General features: G+C 33.6%; 1 protein-coding gene and 1 long non-coding RNA gene across 7 annotated transcripts in view; one reads left to right on the top strand and one right to left on the bottom strand.

Moving 5' to 3' along the window:
• Positions 1 to 23,065, bottom strand: part of LOC111044266 (adenylate cyclase type 8) — a 510,898-nt gene that overhangs the window by 479,158 nt on the left and 8,675 nt on the right. The window contains exon 1 of one of the 6 annotated variants that reach the window (XM_039439659.1): positions 18,206 to 18,398. The exons of 4 other annotated variants lie outside the window; for them this stretch is intronic. The gene's annotated coding sequence lies outside the window, so the exon portion shown is untranslated. Of the gene's footprint in view, positions 1 to 18,205; positions 18,399 to 23,065 lie in introns of those variants that run through there. One more of the 6 variants, XM_039439657.1, reaches the window with a different exon arrangement.
• LOC120353993 lies at positions 8,097 to 11,092 on the top strand. Its single transcript, XR_005572743.1, has 3 exons — positions 8,097 to 8,158; positions 10,267 to 10,381; positions 11,033 to 11,092. It is a non-coding gene; the product is annotated as an uncharacterized LOC120353993 (long non-coding RNA).

Below are 23,065 nucleotides of genomic sequence, written 5' to 3'. Positions count from 1 at the left end.
TTACATAGTTAACGTAATTACATGAACATGGGAAAATGGGTATTTCTAGATAGAGCTTAATGTTATGTAAATAACATGAGTTTGTCTACCGTTGTGATATTCACTTTAAACCGTCAGTATTCCTTATGAATATCGTCAATGCTTCCCGTTCATCCAATGCTGACCGTATAGTGTGTAGTCTATTTCCTGGTGGTTTAATTTTATGTACTTTTCAATGTTTTGTCTACTATCTAACCAGGATTTGAGAAGGCGGAAAGTCCACTAATTCTGTTTGTTTTGTAGTTCCGGTTAATGGTTTTGTTTGAAGGGAATTCTTTCCTAGTTCAAGGATTTTTTCAGGAAGGGGAAAATTATATAGGATTCAGATCAATATTGGAATGATCTTCATACATTATCAGTCTATATCTGTGTAATGTGTCATAATTTACAGTATGTGTCTATTGATACAGTTTAATTGACCGAGCGAAGTGAGGTCTAAGATTCAAGTCGACGGTTTTGCATTTCTCTTTATGTTTATAAATATATTTTTTATGTTCATATGTTCCGCATCTACTGCGAAACACAAAAATAGATTCTCATGAAATTTGACAGATATGTTTCTTTTTGGATTTCACGTCGAAGTATACATGAGGTTTTTTTGAAATTTTGCATTTTAAGGATAATACAAAAGGAAAAGGAGTCTCCTTCGAACGCCAATATTTTCGTGAAAATCAGACTTTAGAATAATACATCATAAATCAGCTGTCGAGTGGATTATAAATTGCATGCAACTCAATATCTCAATGTAACTTGGTGAAAAAAACAGATGTTGTGTGGACTATTAATTGCATGCAGTGAGGCATGCAATTGATAACTTGAAGTAGCATAGTAATTTCTCGTGACTTTTCTTTGCTTTCAACTCGGTAAGCTTTTGATGATAGTAGCATAGCTGTTCACATCAAATTATCAATTATAGGTAGTTTATGTTCCAAATTTCAAGCCGATTTCTGTTAACTCAAGCTGATTACTGCCTATTATTACTGTGCTGTTCGATTGTATGAAGAGCACAGTATGAGAGTACCAGCTTCACGAAAAAGAAAGTCGTGGACCATCGGTTTGAGTTGTCATTGAAATTTGGGACTTGAACGCCCTATGCCATGAGATCTTCTTGTGCTATATTTTCTGTCATATTGTCATATTCTTGTCATATTGTGCTATGATAAAACATTCCTTTACTAAAGATCAGTCAAAAAAACACGTCTTTGAGAAAAGCACAAAAGGCTTGAGTCTAAGACGGTTCCAGTTCTAATCTGTACAAGAAACCAAAGTTAATGAATACGATGTGAGTTCTCATGTCTGTAGAGTCTTGAATCCAGATTTTAATCAACTTTTGTTCAGAACAAGCATTTGTTCGTTTGGTCCAACCCCAGCCTAATAAGTGATCATCATCCAATCTAGTAAATAAAACAATTTTCAACCAAAAATAAGAGTGAGTCAATCTTTCCAAGATCAAGTTCAATCTCATCTTCCAATGTCAAGAGAATTATTCACTTCATTCACCGATTCTATTTGGCAATTCTATCGCTCGAAAATTTCCTTTACTGAACTCTTATATTGCCGTCATATATAACCATTACCATTATCATACATCATATAACCATTGACTGAATGAACAGTTTAGAGGTAAAGTTAAATCTTTCGGCTTTATAGATTTCTTACTTAAGTTCTTAAATTCTTACTTTAAGTTCTTACTTAAATTATATATCTGAATAGCTATAGAGCAAGATTATTGAGAATAATAAGTATTTCTCACGATAAGCACTTTGAATGTGTTTCAAGTAGGCTACTATTCATATTTTGATTATGATACGCACTGTTTATAAAAATGTTTTTCTTCTTCGTCCACTCATAAAGCCATGAGCCTTCTTATTCAGTATGTTATCTTCTCCCTAAGCTTTTAGTATTTGGACTTTTTGTGTAGTAGCGAGAGTCAATTTATAATGGCAGTATTCTATCAAAATTGGTGTTGCTATCCTTGTTATTCGACAAAGCAGATTGCGCTATCTTTTTCTAGCTCCACAAAGCCACCAGATAGTTTTTCAACAATATAGAAATATAATGAATAAACGGAATATCCTATCTAAACCATGAAAGCTTTTTAAAGAATATATATTTTATTGACGGATAAAACAAAATTGATCATTTTTAGCAAGAATAAAAATTAATATTAAAACAGATACACCGGTATCAACTTTATTCCAAGCTGTAAAGCAATGGCAAGGCAGAGAATCGGCAACTCCCTCGTCTTTCTCCATCGTCATTATAGCGTGGACCCCACTATAGTTGGCTGACTCTCTATCTACAACGTTTCTGATTTCTTATTGGCTAGTTGCCTAGTTCATGATTGGCTAAAACAAACCTGTTTTCTTTTTGGGCTCCCATTGGTTGATTTGTTACAACAAAATACCTGCATCCAATCGGCTAGCAATTGGTATTCCGTCATCAGTTATCTATACTATAATAATAAAGCAAAGAACTGGCTTATACACGTACGGGATAGGAAAATAAAATTGTCAACACTATTGATTGTTATGTTGTGACTTGTGAGATTGTGTACCTAGGTGCTACCCACATGAAATAGATAAAGAAAGATGGAGGAAGAGAAAAACAGATGAAGAGAGAGTGAGAGAAATTGAAAGAGTGATATTATGTTTGACGCATCATCACGTCTAAACTTCTGGACTGATTAACTTGAAATTTTACATAAGGTTTCTTAATCAACCGAGGATAGTTATAGGTCTGTTTTGAATTCTTCAAGATTTCATTGTGTCAAGTTTTCAGTTTCAAAATAGACACTTGCAAAGCACGGGTTACCTGTTAGTCCTATAGAAGTCAGGGAAAGAAGGATTAATTAGAAAGGGGGAGAAAACTGGTTGAACAGAGATGATGTTACATTTGAGAGTGAGGAAGATGAAGACATTGAAAGGAAAGCAACATGGTCAGAAGAGTTTAATTTAATGGAAAATAAGGGGTGATTGTGAGAGAGAAATTAATTAATTATATGAGATCGAAACAAGTGAAGTCAAGTCCCAGTGAGAGAAAAACTATCAAAGATTTTTTTAATTTTCAATTTAAAAGGTGGAAGGATGAAGAGCTAAGACATGAAACGAAAGGATAATGATCAGAATTAAGTTTATTTTTCGGTAATTCTTCAAAATTTTATTTTTAATATATCAATATTTCCTATTTTAGTTATAATAATGTGAAATATTTCTTCTATGTTTAGTATTAAAGCATCTAAATGTAAAAATCTACTTTGTGAAAATAATATTAAGAACTGAAAAGTTTGTGAAGTGGAGATCTTCAAGACTCAACCTATTTCGGACTATGTGTAGCCTTATCTAAATTTGGGAGAGGAATAGCACAAGGTTACCTTATTTTTTCACTCCCTATCATTTTTTATTTATTTATTTATTTATTTATTGCATAAAATACTATAATCACAATTATGACATTGGAGGAAAAACTAGGCTGAGCCTGTACTATTTCTCTCCAAAAATTTTGATAAAATGTTAATGTTGTCCAAAAGATAAGGTTATGTAATCACACACTGCTTCGTCACTTGATTTTCGGTCCAAGAATGATGATTTAAAATTTTGAATTTTGAAGGTTGATTTTATAATCTAAATAAATAAATTACAGAATGTATTACAATAAATTAAAAACTTTAGAAATATCGCACTTATTTAAAAAAATTGAATTCAAAATCAAAAACCTACTCACTATTTGTTATTCACAGCTATCATTTTAATGATGTACTTATTGTGTCAATCAATAAAGAATGAAGAATAAAGTGATGTGTACGTACAATGAGAAAAGGACTATCGAAGATTTTTTAATTTACATTGGAGAAGGATGAAGGATAAAGAGCTAAGACATGAAAAGGAAGGATAATTATCAGGAAGGAGATGAATTGATAAGGATATGAGGGAATAGGGAATAAGTAGAGGTGACCATGAAAAGGAAAAATGATATATGGGATGACCACAAGAGTTCTATAGAGGTTTATACAATGAGAATATAGCACTAGACTATTAATTCTGCAAAATTTCAAAACGTGTCAGCCGGAAAAATTTCCAACAGATATTTCTATGGCGAGAAAAGAAGATGCACTTTATGAATGATGGTGAAGGTATAGTGAGGTCCACGTTATAATGGCAGTGGGTTAACAACGTTGCCGATTCTCTGTCTTGCCACTGCCTTGTATAGAGGATAGCTGATACCAGTATATCTGATGTGATATCAACTGTTCATTCTCGTTTGAAATACTGATGTCCACGTTATAATGGCAGTGGAGGAAGATATGAGAGCAACGTTGCCGATTCTCTGCTTTGCCACTGCCTTGTATAGAGGATAGCTGATACCAGTATATCTGATGTGATATCAACTGTTCATTCTCGTTTGAAAAAAATCAAACATGAATAATTCCATGATAGTCTCTCATACTGTGCTGTTCTTATACTCTCACCTCAAAAACTCTGTAATTATAGACAGTAGTCGACAGTAATCGGCTTGAGTTGACAAAACTCGGCTACTGTCTAATGTTACTGTGTTTTCGCCACACTGCACAGAAAGCAGCTGTTTTCCAGTCCCTACGTGAATCTGAAAGACATTGTTTGCAGACGACTCTCGTCTGACGTCAGAACAGGTTTCTTTCCGGCCTCAGCCTACGGCCTCGGACATGAAAACCGATTTCGAGCCGGAAAAATCTCATTTTCTGCTCTAGGTGCGAAATATACTATATTGGGGTGTGAGTGTAAGAACGGCACAGTACAGCCTGGTTTTCATTAGTAGAGTTAGTGGTAGAGTTTCCTGGGCAAGTACTAACTATCTTGTGAACTCTCCCAATGAAAACGTTCATGGCAGAGTACTAGTTTTTAGTAGAGTAGAGTGGGATAGTACTCTACCACTTGCCTTCCCCCACCACCGCTTCTCACTCTGCTCTACCACTACTATGCTTTTGAAAACAGTCTCGAGCTAGTAGAGTAGAGTTCCGTATTGACAATTTAAGGTTAGTTCTGAAGACAACACACTTTACCTACTATTTTCAATTGAAAGGAAACAGTAACTCGACCAAGTATGTAGAGTAGAGTTAGCTCAGCAGATTAGTATGCCAGTTACTCGACTACTAAACTCTAATAGTGAAAACCAGGCTTATGAAAGACAACCAGCGTCACACAGCTTCACCAAAAATAACTTCTAGAACTTGTCACGTTATTCTTTATATTTAAATAACGATTAGCCTCCTGCTTGGCATCAGTCGGTAAAGCATGAGATTTAATACAATTAGGTCGTGGTTTTCTAATAGTATTCAGTCTTAAAAAATCTTGATAGGCCTAGATATGGGCTTCTCCAATAACTCTTGTAATTCAATAAATAATAAATATATATATAAATGATACTTATACTATAGTGTTGAGGAATAAAAAATAAATTGCACACCATGAAAATTTCACACATATATTACACAAATAATGCAAAGATCAATCGAGGCAAAAAATATATATAGAGCGATAAAAAATATAATATAAAAATAGAACAATATTTGAAATCAATAAAAATATCACAGGCTAACTTTATATTCTAGATTTATGGCACGAATCATTACCATGTGCCTTTATCTTGAAATCATATGCATTCTTTTGCATGTAGCTGCGACATGTACTTGCTAATACTTGTCGACTTGGATAATTCAATCAAAAAATATGCGCTCTAAGATCAGCTTGATAAATTAGCCACTAATAATCCAAATATATATATATATTAAAATCTCTAGTATTTAGTAGATTTATTTGTATCGAATATATATTTTCATCTCAGGGTGCAAGATTCGGCACCTGACGGAATAGGTAGAGCCATTCATCTAGTGAATTAGAACTATAATAATTATCGCAAATGGTATTGCAAAAAATTAAATATTGTATGCATACGTTTGATAGCCTAGATTTCGTACTTCTTTGATTAAATAGAAATTTCTAAAATATTGATCTATATATTTTTCTTTCAATAAATACCTTTAATACTAATTTTTACTTGCGCAAGTATTACTCTTATTAATTTCTCAATTTATAATAACCCTTTCGGCGAGCTAGCTTTGATCATCAGATTATTTCGAAGCACTAGGGCGCCCATCACTAAATTCAAATTTAATCACTCACGTGTCGAAAATCTTCTTGTAAGCCGCCGATGTCGATCCAACTCCATGTGGTCCGGGAATATGGTAGCCGGAATCGTCTCCTCCAAGGGGTTATAAATTTAATTAAAAATGAAAATGACTTCTGCTTCACAATAGCATCACGAAGTCTTTTAAGAAATTTAATAATTTACTTTAACTTTAATTTTTACAAAATTATTAATAAGGTACTTCGCTCTAAAATATTTGGGGTCCTCTTATGGTGGCATCTGGCTGGCGAGTCTGGTTCTTCCTTCTCAAATTTTACAGATCCTCTTTCCGACTTTCAAATTAGCATAAAATTTAAATATCCCAATCCTCCGCCATTAAATTCAAATAGATCTTACAAAAAATGCCAAAATATTGCTTAGATTATATGATTAATAATTTCTCTGCATTCGAGCCATATTGATAACATAGATTACACAAATTTTTACACAAAATCTAGTACATTTATATAAATATATATAAATATTTTTGAATTGGCCTACAGTTGCCGCCTATTAACTGCCGTTTTACTATTGGTGCATGCAAATTTTATTCGGTATTCATGCGCCTGGTAACTCTTATTTCCTGAATACATTAAATTATTTTTATTTGGTTTTTTATTTATGCTCTTTGCATGCTAGTTAATATTCTATATATTAATATTAATTCCATGCTACCTAATAATTAGCCACGTGGACGGGTGTTTTTTCACATTGCACACCATCCGAATGCAATAAAGCTCTGCCAAGGGGTTTTGGTCAGATTCTACGTTCTTCGGTTTGATCGATCTCTAGGTCACCGATCCGTGAATACATCTATATAACCTCAATCTTCAAATATTTTATAAATAATCTATTTATGAGTAGTAAACTTCCTTCAAATCCTTTTTAAGTTCTTGTACCATTTAGCCAGAACAAGCTGATGCTATCTAATCTTGTTTATTATCTGCTTGGCGATATTAGCCAATTACTTTATTTTTAGACCTATTACTATTTCTGTTAGGGCTTTTTATCTACCCAGATTTAATATGTTACACGCGCCCCTGGGTTTGAATTCAAAATATTTGAGAATCACAATGTTTTTAATGAAAACCCACCCTTCAATACATCGATATACACTATACTTTATTTATAAATTATACTCTCATACTTCTATCACAGATCGCAGACATATTTGCTGCATCTCCTTTATACCTTTATCAAATACAATAACAAATTCTCCTCCTCAACACACATAAAAATATCATAAATATAAACTTCTAAACGTACTCCTCCTGACACCATTTACAACACAGTAATTTTTGAATTCGCCGCTTGCAGGGCCGCCAACTTAACTATACACATTTCATAATTCTCATAAATGATTCCTTTTAGACAATAATTTCGATTCATAAACTTCTGGGCTTATATCTTATAGTATTTCTTAGGTCTTAATATAAATAATTTTCTATACATCAGGTACAATACTTTCTTTGCTAATGGCTCTTTGGTTTTGGTAACTGGTATTCACTTTAAGTCTTTTCAGGTAACAAACGTGGCATAATTAAAAGTAATAAATATAAAACATATAAATAAATATATCGACATTAATAAATATAATAAATAACAATAATAAATAACTCTTTGGGTACAGTACTTCTTTTTATAAACATATGTTCAACAGATATTACATTCATTTGATTTGGGTGGCTTTGGTCAGCTGGTCACTGGTTCTACAGAATTCGCTGTCGAGTTTCATAACTATTTAACCTAACTGCTCAATTTTTTCTCTTAAAAAGGTAATTAACAAATTTTAATTTTATTATCCCCGCTTGTGTCCTTTTTTATCTGATGTATATAATTTAATTACATATTTAAAATTTATTCTTTTTCTTATTGCAGGCTTCTAACGGCTGGAAGGAATTAAAACATTGGATTGTTGCCACGCGGTCCTATACCAAGATTAAATTTATTAAGGAAGGTTAGTAATCGGTTTGATAATAATGTTTTCCTTGATTTCTTATCATATTTATTTTAAATTTGACGATATTGCATGTGGAAAATGTTGTGATTTACTTGCATCTTCTTGCTTTCTGCTGGTAGATTTTGTTGCTGTAGGCCGTTCGGTTATCTTCTGTCCGGTTGTTGATTGTTGAGGCTGTCCTAATTGATAATTATTTTCATCATAAATTTAAAGCCCTTGTATCTTGTGTACTCTTTCAAACAATTTCTTAATTCATTAATGGTAGTTCCTTTCAATCCATTCTTATTCCAATCATCATGTAATTTTAATTCATCTTTCCTCTTATGTTCATTTAATATTCTTGATCTCGGCTCATTATAACTCAATAGGCTTACAACAATAAACATTTTTATAATATTAAATTTCCAATTATCAATCATAGATTCATTTAATAATAACAATATAATATTTTCCATCATATCTACAACACAGTCTTTTATTAATATCACAGCCATAACTATCATTACACACAATATCCAAACATTTATCAACTTTTTAACAATATAATCTCTCATCATATAATAACTATTTACTTCCATTTTATTAATATAACTTTTTACTGCTTCCTTTCTTCTCAAACACCGTTTATCCTTAATTAACCTCCACAAGTAGTCCACTCCATTATTTTCCCGGCATGAATCAATAGTTGTTTTGTTACCAGTTCCATTTCTGTTCCAATTAGGCCTATTTGATTCCTTTTCTCGGTCACATCGCTGATCATAGCCTTCTTGAAGCGTATGTGCCGCGGATGCACGCCGTCGGTGATTTCTTCCTGTCCTCCTCGGTGCCGGTCCGGAATCCTCCTTGGCCTCTTGAAGCGTGCATGCGGCCGGTATGCGCGCGCGTGGTTCCTCCTTTTCTTTCGCTTCTTCCGCCTCCGGGCCTTACGATGCATGCTCCTTCGGTCATGTAGTCCGTTCTCCTCGTCCTGATGCCGGTCGGGTGTCCTCGGGCGCCTCCGTCTCCGGGCCTTGCGGTGGTCGCTCCTCTTATCCGGTAGTCCGTCCTCTTGGTCCTCTATCCTGGGTTCCTTGGGGTGCCTTGGTGGGGTCGAATGATGCACGGGTGCGGTGGCGGTCTCTTGATGCGCGAGTGTGACTTTCAAAGCGGTTTAGTATGGTGGCGGTCTCTTGATGTGCGGGCTGCTCTACCTGCGGTGATGGATTGTCGGCGGGGAACAGGATGCTCAGTAGGGATTGATGCTTACAGCTGGTTTTTGGTGGTGGTTTATCTGGTATTGGCTTCGGTTCTTCTAATACTATTTTCGGTAAATCATTTCTAAAGGTGGTGTATGATGTTGAAATTTCTTGATTTTCGTTGTTTGTTTCATTGGAGCTTGTAGGTGTTATATCGGGGGTATCATATAGTCCTGGTTTATTAGCTGTAGTTTTCTGTATATCTGGTGGCGGGTTGTTGGGTGTTGGGTTCTGTGTTTTTTGGTGATTTGATCTGGACGCATGTTCTAATGTGTAGTTTGTACTTATTTGATGAGGTGGCGGTTTGTAATTTCTATTATAATTATTCTGAGTGTAATCATTATTTGTGTTAAATCGATCATGGCCATAATAATAATTTCTTTCATAGGTTTGCTGTGGATAATGGTTGTTTGACGATTCTGAAAACTTCTATTATTCCAGCTGTTATTTTGATTATGATTATAGCGGCGTTTAAATTGAGGGGTAGATCGTGAGCGATCATATGGTACTGATTCATAGGCTTGGCTGGTGTACTGATTAATTTTTGAATTAGGTTGATTCTGTGCATACATTTGATCTGACCGGTGATTTGATATTGCCATCATAGATTGTATATTGTATAAATAATCTATCAGCTGTTTGCAACTAGTTATTGGCTGTGTAGCCAATGCTGTTCTGACTTGGAAAGGTAGCTTTTTTACGATATATTTGCTAAAACTGAATCACACATTGGCTCATCTAATTGAGCATTTTTCAGTTTAAGGGTATTAACAAAATTGATGGATGTGTCGTCTGTCCTAGAATTAAACTCACAAGCAATGATATTGCTAGTGCATCCATTTGTCTATTTTTACTCCAATATTGTTCCAGGAAAGCTGCACTGAACTCGTCTAACGTCCTGAATTCGTGATTATGGATCTGGAAGAATATCAGAGGTTCACCGCTTAACAAACTGGATAATCGAAGACGCCAAAAATTCCAAGAGGTGGGTGTTAATGATTGAACTAGTTTTATCTGATCTATAAATTCTTTAGGTTGGAGATAGCGGTCTGTATTGTCAAAACGGCCTAATTCATTGAAACTGTGTAGTGAATCAAACGTTGCTATGGGAATAGGCTCTATATTCTCGTGCGGAAATTGATGTATTTGACTTTCAAGTTGTACCAACTTCTCTTGGGCCTGTTTCCAATGACTAGAAGCTTCTGTTTCATTATCTACTACTTCGGCATTTAATTCAGATGAAAATAATTGCTGTTCTCCAACGGCTGTCTCCAATGAATTAAGTTGTACTTTGTTTTGATTTATATCAGAATTTAGGTGAGCTATTTGTGTAGATTTACTATTCTGTTGTTTATTTATGGAAATAAGTTGACTATTGTTCCTGTTTGTAGCTATTTCATGAATTGTGAAGTGTTTTGTGCTGGTAGGTTATCTATTCTTTCCGCAGTCTCCTTATCCATTCTTACCGATGTATCCTTCAGTGATTCCCGCATTTCCTTCATTTCCGCCTTTAAGTTCTTCATTACTGTGGTCATTGTTTTTTCTAAACTATTAGAAAATGACTTGATCATCCCCTCTACTATAACCCTCCTTATTGCTTCTTGGGAGACATTTAACGGTTTATTACTGTTCACAGGATTCTTGGCGGTGATTGAAGATATCTGGGCGTTGGACTCCATCGCGCCCCCCTCAGCGTCGATCTCCGCTACTATCGCCGTCTGCAGTGTGTCTGCTACCTTACTTTGCGTGGACGAAAAGAGACTCATATTTTAAAAATGGATTAAGTGTCAAGTGTTTGTTAAAAAAGTGAAAGTTTTGGCCAACAAGGCATTAATAAGGACACAAATGAGGATAGGCCTATGGACATTACAAGCCAGGTAACCTATTTATTACTTAAGCTCTTATAATATAATAATACTATTCATTGATTTCTGACTAGCAGTTTAGGCCCATAAAATATAATAGCTCTCTCTATAAAATATATTTTTTTACAGTAATAATATAAAATTTTCTTTAAAACATATAATTTCTTTTTATTTAAAGCTATTGATTCCCCAAAAAGTAATACAAATTTCCCTTCGCCAGTTTTCCTCACAACTCGTATAAGTTATCTATAATTTTCAATATGGTTATTGACTTAATTTCAAATAATTATTCAATGAGCTCGGCTCTCATCATCAGTCCCACGTTGGTACGGCATGTCTTTCTGTCACGTTATTCTTTATATTTAAATAACGATTAGCCTCCTGCTTGGCATCAGTCGGTAAAGCATGAGATTTAATACAATTAGGTCGTGGTTTTCTAATAGTATTCAGTCTTAAAAAATCTTGATAGGCCTAGATATGGGCTTCTCCAATAACTCTTGTAATTCAATAAATAATAATATATATATAAATGATACTTATACTATAGTGTTGAGGAATAAAAAATAATTGCACACCATGAAAATTTCACACATATATTACACAAATAATGCAAAGATCAATCGAGGCAAAAAATATATATAGAGCGATAAAAAATATAATATAAAAATAGAACAATATTTGAAATCAATAAAAATATCACAGGCTAACTTTATATTCTAGATTTATGGCACGAATCATTACCATGTGCCTTTATCTTGAAATCATATGCATTCTTTTGCATGTAGCTGCGACATGTACTTGCTAATACTTGTCGACTTGGATAATTCAATCAAAAAATATGCGCTCTAAGATCAGCTTGATAAATTAGCCACTAATAATCCAAATATATATATATTAAAATCTCTAGTATTTAGTAGATTTATTTGTATCGAATATATATTTTCATCTCAGGGTGCAAGATTCGGCACCTGACGGAATAGGTAGAGCCATTCATCTAGTGAATTAGAACTATAATAAATTATCGCAAATGGTATTGCAAAAAATTAAATATTGTATGCATACGTTTGATAGCCTAGATTTCGTACTTCTTTGATTAAATAGAAATTTCTAAAATATTGATCTATATATTTTTCTTTCAAATAAATACCTTTAATACTAATTTTTACTTGCGCAAGTATTACTCTTATTAATTTCTCAATTTATAATAACCCTTTCGGCGAGCTAGCTTTGATCATCAGATTATTTCGAAGCACTAGGGCGCCCATCACTAAATTCAAATTTAATCACTCACGTGTCGAAAATCTTCTTGTAAGCCGCCGATGTCGATCCAACTCCATGTGGTCCGGGAATATGGTAGCCGGAATCGTCTCCTCCAAGGGGTTATAATTTAATTAAAAATGAAAATGACTTCTGCTTCACAATAGCATCACGAAGTCTTTTAAGAAATTTAATAATTTACTTTAACTTTAATTTTTACAAAATTATTAATAAGGTACTTCGCTCTAAAATATTGGGGTCCTCTTATGGTGGCATCTGGCTGGCGAGTCTGGTTCTTCCTTCTCAAATTTTACAGATCCTCTTTCCGACTTTCAAATTAGCATAAAATTTAAATATCCCAATCCTCCGCCATTAAATTCAAATAGATCTTACAAAAAATGCCAAAATATTGCTTAGATTATATGATTAATAATTTCTCTGCATTCGAGCCATATTGATAACATAGATTACACAAATTTTTACACAAAATCTAGTACATTTATATAAATATATATAAATATTTTTGAATTGGCCTACAGTTGCCGCCTATTAACTGCCGTTTTACTATTGGTGCATGCAAATTTTATTCGGTATTCATGCGCCTGGTAACTCTTATTTCCTGAATACATTAAATTATTTTTATTTGGTTTTTTATTTATGCTCTTTGCATGCTAGTTAATATTCTATATATTAATATTAATTCCATGCTACCTAATAATTAGCCACGTGGACGGGTGTTTTTTCACATTGCACACCATCCGAATGCAATAAAGCTCTGCCAAGGGGTTTTGGTCAGATTCTACGTTCTTCGGTTTGATCGATCTCTAGGTCACCGATCCGTGAATACATCTATATAACCTCAATCTTCAAATATTTTATAAATAATCTATTTATGAGTAGTAAACTTCCTTCAAATCCTTTTTAAGTTCTTGTACCATTTAGCCAGAACAAGCTGATGCTATCTAATCTTGTTTATTATCTGCTTGGCGATATTAGCCAATTACTTTTATTTTTAGACCTATTACTATTTCTGTTAGGGCTTTTTATCTACCCAGATTTAAATATGTTACAAACTATGGTCTTGAGTTAACAGTGAAATTTGAAACATGAACGACCTATAACATGGGATACCTTCTTATGCTATCTTTTCTCTACAATAAAACTTAGTGGAGGTTGCCAATCCTCTGTCTTGTCAATGCCTTCTATAGACGGTAGCTGATACAGGTTTATTGATGTAATATTAACTGTTCATTATCGTTTAAAATAATCAATTATATTCTATTAAGCAAGAAATCATATTTTTTAAAATAATTTCCTAATGAATTTTGATAATTGAGATGAAATATTTTGTTAATTAATTCTCAATTCTACATTGTTAAAAGACGATCTGGCAACAGAGCAAAGCGAGAAAGAGATAGCGCCATCCACTTTGTTGAATGATAAACAAGGATAGCAATACCATTGCTAATCAAACACTGCCATTATAACGTGGACCTCACTATAGTTCTCCATCATCTAGCGGAAACTGATGATAATCAATGTTTTAATTAATGGCGACTATCACGTGACTGCTGGTTGATGGCTAGGTGTCAACTACCCTCGCTAATTATTCCAAAAGTTGCGTCAATTTGTAAACAGAAACATGACGTAAATTCCATTCACTAATTAGTCCTTGCTGTGTAATTGTGGGAGAGGCCCTTTCATATAGTGAGGTCCACGTTATAATGGCAGTATTCGATTAACATTGGTGTTGCTATCCTTGTCTAACATTAGACAAAGCAGACAGCACTATCCTTTCTCGACTCCGAAACGTTGCTGGTTCGTATTAAACAATTTACAAATATGTAGAAAGATAATATTGATTAACAAATTGTTTAATATCGAAATTGAAAATGCGATTTTTAATCATTTAGTTATTTGTGTAACTAGTGCGCAAAGTGACAGTTTGCTGCGCCGAAAGAAACGTTTACGCCCGAGCCGAAGGCGAGGGCGGAATGGTTTGTTGAGTGCAGCAGAGGAACTTTGTGCACGTATTTCACATTTAATTTTTCCTACAGTTACCATTGAATATGAAAAGTGGGTAATTATGGGTAAAATTGCCTGAAATCCATCAAATGTTTTTTTGTGTAATTTTATTATTAATAAAAACCTTAATTTATTGCCAAATTGAATAATAATGTAGTAGTGTTTGAATGAAGCAGGCGGCTGTCATCCACTGTTGTCCACCCCATCAAGATTCTTATAACGTGCACCAGTCACAGTTACCAACTTAATTTTGATTTTGCTGCACTGGTGCTCCATATATATAACCTACTAACTATTTTGCGTTGCCATGTTGCAAATCTGGAGTGCAGAAAAAATTTTTCCCGCACTAGAGCGGAAAAGTAATTCTTTGCGTTCTGTAATCAGTGCAGCAATGGCCACTTTCCAAGGTAACGGTAGGAAAAATATATTTCCTCAACGAATATAATATAATTGATAATTCTAAACAAGAGTGAACAGTTAATATTACATCAGGTATTTCGGTATCAGCTATTATTTCTAGAAGGCATTGGAAAGGCAGTCAATCGACAACGGTGTTCTCCTATATTCATCTTTCTATCTCCTATCTTTCTCCACTGCCATTGTAACGTTGACCTCTGTTGAGTTCTGATATAAGTAGGCCTATCATTTATTTATTTATTTCATTGACAATTACAAATCATAATAATATATAATCATCTAATACTATCAATGGAAGACATTATTTCCACATAATTGAATAAAATATTCAGATATGAATCTACTTAACAACTGAGCTCTAATTGAACTGCCATCAGTGTCTCACTAATTTCTCCACATATTATTGTGAATATTTCGACAGAATCTCACTGATTTGGATTGAATTCTGTACAAAAAATGGAGTCTCTATGATGACGTGAATCATCAGCCAATGAGAGCTTGTTGTAGACGTGCCTTGTACTGAGCAGTTGATGAGGGGAAGTGAACTCTCACCTGATTGGTCGGCGTTGAAATAGGCTTCCACCAATAGAATTGAAGCGGGGTGAACCGTGAGCATACTGCTTGTTTCTTGTAACTGTTTTGTTATTTTTTTTTTTGTAAATTTAATCGTTATTATTTTTCTATACTCTCAATTTTTTTATTCAAGTAATACAGTACATAAACAGCCCAAGCAGTACATACTCAATACATACATCAGTACATCAATACAGTACATAACAAGCAGCACAAGCCTGGGGATCTGAGGACATCATCCTCAGATCAAAATTCAAATACAGTAGTGAGAGAGAAGAAAGCTGCCCCTTTCTCTTTCTAACACATAAAGTGATTAATTTGATCATACATTTTAGGATTTATCCGCAGGTATCAATATCATATTTATATGAATATTATTTATATGATGAATAAGAAAGAGAGTTTGAACCTTTGTCTCTATTAAGGAGGAAGAGTGAAAGTGAGAGAGAGTGGGAGAGACAGAGTGAGAGGGAGAGAGCAATCAGATCAAACTTCTTTATCCACGTGAGTTGATGAACCAATATATTTTGGTTATTCATTATTCTAAAATAAGGAAAGAACTGGCCTATAAACATAAGGGATAGGAAATTCACGAATGACGCATCATCACGTCTCAAATACTAGACTGATTGACTCAACATTTTGCATATAGATTCTTAATTCACCGAGGATGGTTATAGGCCTATTTTCAATTGTTCAAGATTCCATTACGTCAAGTTTCCAGTTTGTCAAGTTATTAATTAGACCCTTGCGGAGCACGGGTTACCTGCTAATAATATAATATTGTTATGGAACTCCATAAATCGATGGGAGTTTCAACAAATAATTTGAAGATTCTCTGAAAAGGATATAAAATGACTTCTTTCCCATCAACACACGACCTGAGAGAGAAAAATATAAACTAAGATTGATTGATTGATTGAGTACTTTATTTATGTAGATTACAATATATACTGGCTTATACACATATATACAATAGCTTACAATACAGCAAAATTATAGATGAATTTACATAATATAGACTAAGAAAATAATTATTGAACTGTATATGATATGAAAAAGCAGTTTGTAATATGATAACTATAGATAATAATCATATTGTTATGCATCTACATAAATTGGCGGAGCTTTGGACATATCAATGTCCATTCTTTGGAAAGAATATTAAAAATATCCTCCCCACTAACTCTCTACCAAAACGTTAATTTCGTTATTTAAACTAAGGATTTATTTATTAATGGAAATATTGTGAAAGTTTTAATCAATATGAATATTTAAGAGAAAAAAAACAGAAAATTGATAAAGTAAAATAATTAAATAGGTAAATAAGATCAAGTAATTGATTAATAAAATGAAGTAGGCTGAAAGTAGATCAGGGTTATCAACTTTCAGTAATAAACAGCAGTATGCAGTGGATATTGAAATAACATGAGTTTATCTTATATATATATAAATATATATATATATATATATATATATATATATATATATATATATATTATATATATATACAATTCGTTCTATAACATGGTTTTAAGGTTTATATTGGTGGAATGGGTGTGAGGGATGGTTGTCATGTGATCGTTCTAGGTCCGGACAGTCTCAGTCATTTGTTTAGAGAGAATGAGACAGAGAGGGTAAGTGGGAGAGAGAGGTAAAATTATAATAATAGTAATTTCACTATAGTCAGGTCCATTTTATGATGGCAGTGTTCGATTAGAAATGGTGTTGCTATCCTTGTCTATCATTCAACAAAGCGGATAGCGCTATCTCTTTCTAGCTTTGCTCTGTTGCTAGATCGTCTTCTAAAAATGTAGAATAATTATTAATTAATTAACAGAATATTTCATCTTAATTTTGAAAATTCATTATTAAATTATTGAAAAATATAATTTCTTGCTCAATAAAATATAATTGATTATTTTAAACGAATGAACCGTTGATATTACATCAATAAACCTGTATCAGCTACCGTCTATAGAAGGCATTGACAAGACTGAGGATCGGCAATGTTGTTCCCCTATCTTTCTCCATTGCCATTATAACGTGGACCTCACTATAGTTATAGATATATTAGCATGAACCGATGTTTTTAATTCTTCATTATCTTTATTTCGTCAAGTTTCCAGTTTGTCAAGATATAAAATAGACCATTGCGAAGCACGGGTTATCTGCTAGTTATAAAAATATATTAGCATGAACCGATGTTTTTAATTCTTCAAGATTTCATTTCGTCAAGTTTTAAAACAGACCCTTGCGGAGCACGGGTTACCTGCTAGTTATAAAAATATATCAGCATAAAGCAATGCTATTTTGTACTGCATAAATCAATAAAATTAGGGTGTTAACAATAATATATTATAATTATATTTTCCGCAGTATGCTTGTATATGCTATAACGTGTGAGTCACTATAGTAATACTACATACCCTTTAACAGAAGTCAGTTCATTGACCCTCAGGTCAGCTTTAAATTCCTGCAGCTACCCGTATTTGTAAGATTTGAGGTTATGTTGACACAGATTTCAAATTTAACCATTTCTAAACAAAAAAACTAATCTCAACCCCTCACCATCTATCATAATCTAATCAAAATACGTATCTTATCAATTTATGAACATAGTTGAGGGTAATAGATTCAAAATAATAAGAATATCACATAAAATTACTCACCAGCTTTCCGAAAAAATCGCCAAATTTTGACAACAAAATCACATTTCGCCCCGGTTCTAACCACTGATTACGATCCGTGATTGATTATTGAACGATAATTGACAGAACATTGAACATAGTTAATAAGCGGGTTTAACTATAATTACGAACTGCGTAACAGGTTCACTATAGGATCGCGAGGTCTAGAAGAACTGATTGATTCATTCAACCCTCCGATAGGAGAGGGGAACAGAGAATAGTACTCACTCTCTGTCGCTCACTCTCTCTCTCTCACGCTCTCTCTTTTCTCCCTCACTAGCACAGTCAAGTGCTGAAGTGGAAGGTATCCTCGAAACCCTCACTGAAAAAATATGGAATCACTATAAAGGTCCATTTTTATAAAGGTCCAAACTTCACCGTTTCATGTGAAAACATTAAAGTAATACCTCAATATTCGCTTATTTCATCATATTTCTTTGCTCAATTTTATTGTAAAACTGTTCAGCCTGTATAAATGATACTTAATGGTATTTTACTCTTACTAATGATTATGTTTAACGCTATAGTGAGGTCCACGTTATAATGGCAGTGAAGAAAGTTACGAGAACAACGTTTCCGATCCTCTGTCTTGTCAATGCCTTCTATTGACGGTAGCTGATACCGGTTTATTGATGTAATATTAGTTGTTCATTCTCGTTTAAAATCAATTATATTTTCACACTTTTTTATGTATTTGAACACGACATGCAGTCAATCAATTAATTGACTGCATGTCGTGTTCAAATACATAAAAAAGTGTGTTAATACAAAGCAGCTCGGAATGGAGCAAGAAACCTTCACCTTTAATTATATTTTATTAAGCATGAAATTATATTTTTCAATAATATCATATTGAATTTTCATAATTATAATGAAATATTTTGTTAATTATTTCTACTTTTGTTATTAATTCTACATTGTTGAAAGACAATCTTGCAATAGAGCGAAGTGAGAAAGAGATAGCGCTATCTGCTTAGTTGAATGATAGACAAGGATAGACACCATTGACCAATACCAAGATAGATTGATAACTAACAGGAAACCCGTGCTCCGCATGGGTCAATTTTAAAACATGACAAACTGAAAACTTGACGTAATGAAATTTTGGAGAATTGAAAATAGGCATATAACCATCCTCGGTTAATTAAGAAACTATAAGAAAAATTCAAGTTAATCAGTCTAGTTATTCAGAAGTGATGATTTTCCTATCCCGTACGTGTATAGGCCAGTTCTTTCCTTTATTATAGTATAGATGAAAGATTTCTGTATAGTAATAATGTAGAAATTGATAGAAATATATTGGGAAAAGATAAACATGAAGAGATATTCACTACTATGGTAAGGGCTACTCGTATTTACATGGAAACTGAAATAAAGTTAAAAACAGGTTACTTTGTTTTCTAATTTTTATGTATAACTAGCCGTTAGGCTCGCTTCGCTCGCCATTTCTGTCTAGCCAGGGGGCTCCGCCCCCTGGACCCCCGACTGGATCGTCCAAGAATGAGATCAACAGGCTCGCTTCGCTCGCCTGCATTTTTTCATTTTTATCATATTATATTAGGACAATCCAGTCGGGGGTCCAGAATAAACGTCTGGCTAAACAGATATGGCGAGCGAAACAAGCCTGACGGCTAGTAATATAATATTCCCAGGATTGAAGTAGCAGTGCCCAATCAATTTCTCCGCGATAAATGCATTTTAAATCTTCAACTTGGTGCCAACCTAACAAAATCAACTCAACTTAATGCCAACCTGACAAAATTATTAATTTAGTTGCCAGTTAACAACTGTTTCGAAGAGGTACTCTATCTAGATTATAGTTCTATAGTAACATATGATATGGAAATTTCAATTCTAATTAAGAGATTGGGAGGAGAAGAATATACATGCTAAAAGACGAACTTTAAACCCTTAAAAACAACCCTTAGAGTTGAAATATTGCCAAAATATTTCTTAGTGCGCCTCTAAAGGGCCAACTGAGCATACCTACCAAATAAGAACATTTTTGGTCCGGTAGATTTTTAGTTATGCGAGTGAGTGAGTGCCATTTCGCTTTTATATATATAGATGAAAATAATAAACTGCAACATTCCAGTCACTTGAGAAAAGAAAATGAATTTCCACTTCTGTGAAACCCACCATCTTCCGGAAAAACTAATGAAATATCTGTCCACCTGTCTGGTAACCAGACATCAGTATCTCAAAAAAACATGACCTTCAAGTGACCTTGTCGTTTTCCAACTCATTTCTACTATGAACTGACACCATTTCAGTTAAATGGGGAGCATTGATGCTCTTTATGAAGTATGCTGACAGTTGAAAGTGAATCTCACAGTATCAGCTGTTGACAACTGTGACAACGTTTCACAATTATTGGCAATCTTTGAGGACATTTTTAACTTAATGTCACTATCTGTATAACATAAGTAACACAGGCTTTGACATGCTACAATACTAGAAATACAAAGGCTCCAATATTCTTCCGGTATAGTGATAATTTAGTGTTACCTTGTTCTCAAGGATCAAGGGATTAATAATTATTATCAAATAAAAAATCCAAATTAAATGCTGTAAATCGCCCCGAAGAGTTCTGTTACTGCAAATATTGGCAATAATTTCCATTGTTATTATTATTATTAAACGAAAATCTTAATCAAATGCTGTAATTCACCCCGAAGACTTCTGCTACTGCAAATATTGACAACAGGGTAAACAGCTAGATGGAAATTCGATGAGCGCTACTATTCAAAAATTATTTGTCAGCCCGGAAACAAAAAATAATTTTTGAATAGTAGAGCTCATCGAATTTCCATCTAGCTGTTTACCCTGTTGTCAATATTTGCAGTAGCAGAAGTCTTCGGGGTGAATTACAGCATTTGATTTTAGATTTTCGTTTAATAATAATAACAAATTCATTAGCATCTGAATAATTGCAATATCTCAGTAATTTCCATCTAATAATTTCCATCTTCGATAAAGGGATTGTTTTATGAAAATTTTAAAGTTATTCAATAATTGTTAAATTTTGACGTTTCAGACAATATTAACTATGATATGAAGCCGGAATCTGAGATTCTCTCCCAATCATTGTATGGTTTTGTGAATGACTTGAATTAATGAAATATTGACAAGAAATTGAAAAGATAGCATGAGACAATATTTATTTATTTATACATTGATAGATGCTATATCATTGTGAACTATGAATGATTGGGAAAGGAACAACAGGCTTAAAGCCCAAAACTGTTCCTTTCCCGAATTTAGATAGAAATTGTCCAAAAAAGGTTATTGTTAAAATAGATTATCCCATGGTAAAGGGCGTTCATATTTCAAATTTCACTGTAAACTCAATCCGATAGTTCTGGTAGTTTTTTTGTGAAGCTATGTGACGCTGGCAATCTCTTATACTGTGCCATTATCACACTCTCACTCCAACAAAACAGTGATAATAGACAGTAGTCGAAAATATTATCAGCTTGAGTTGACAAGAAATCGGCTTGAATTTGGAACATAAACGACCTACACCAGGATATCTACTTATGCTATTTTTACTTTCCTTGCCCTATTACCATAGTAAGGAAAGTATTGCTTTCCGAAAAAAATTAAAGTACCCCAATTCCTAAATTTATATACGTTTCAAGGTCCCCTGAGTCCAAAAAAGTGGTTTTTGGGTATTGGTCTTTATGTATGTGTGTGTGTGTGTGTGTGTGTGTGTGTGTGTGTATGAGTGTATGTGTGTCTGTGTACACGATATCTCATCTCCCAATTAACGGAATGACTTGAAATTCGGAACTTAAGGTCCTTACAATATAAGGTATTGATTGGTCTTTATGTATGTGTGTGTGTATGAGTGTATGTGTGTCTGCGTACACGATATCTCATCTCCCAATTAACGGAATGACTTGAAATTCGGAACTTAAGGTCCTTACAATATAAGGATCCGACACGAACAATTTCGATCAAATGCAATTTAATATGGCGGCTGAAATGGCAAAAATGTTGTCAAAAACAGGGTTTTTCGCAATTTTCTCAAAAACGGCTCCAACGATTTTGATTAAATTTATACATAGGATAGTCATTGATAAGCTCTATCAATTGACACAATTCCCATATCTGTAAAAATTTCAAGAGCTCCGCCCCATCTATGCAAAATTTGATTTTAGATTTCCAATTATCAGGCTTCAGATACAATAAAAACAAAAAAATTCGAGTGGAAAAGATTGAGCAAGAAAATCTCTACAATTAATGTCCAATAACATTTTCACCTAAAATTAAAAATAAGCTCGAAATAAGTTCTATAGAATGTGATTATTCAATATTGCAAACTGTTGGCAACTGTTGATTCTATTAAATCATTCACTATTAAGAGATAGCAGACTTCGTGTGTCTCCAGCGTTATTGTCCTGTCACCAGCTGGCTCAGATCTTTGTTTGTAATTGGACTTGAGATGCGCGTGGAAACTAGCGTCAGGTGATTAATTTTCATAACAGTAAGGAAAGTTGTGTGAGTGCGCCACACCAGATTTTTTCTTTGTGCTATAATATACGTTTGGAAGAGAAAGTTTCGGATTAATTCTGTTGTTTCTCTTTTCTGTACAGGGCTACTTGTAATATAAATATGAAGAAAATAAAAATCTCAGTAACCTTTTTTTGAAATATTTTATCACTACATGTTTCGGACATTTATGCCATTTTCAAATGATATGAAGTGATACTTCTTTCCAGTAGTATTAAATTTATTTACTTCATATCACTTGAAAATGGCATAAATGTCCGAAACATGTAGTGATAAAATATTTCAAAAAAAGGGTACTGAGATTTTTATTTTCTTTATATTTATATT

This window comes from Nilaparvata lugens, chromosome 13, assembly GCF_014356525.2.
Source record: "Nilaparvata lugens isolate BPH chromosome 13, ASM1435652v1, whole genome shotgun sequence".
Lineage (NCBI taxonomy): Eukaryota > Metazoa > Arthropoda > Insecta > Hemiptera > Delphacidae > Nilaparvata > Nilaparvata lugens.
The sequence above is the reverse complement of the archived record's forward strand: the minus strand, read 5'-3'. Positions and strand labels throughout refer to the sequence as shown.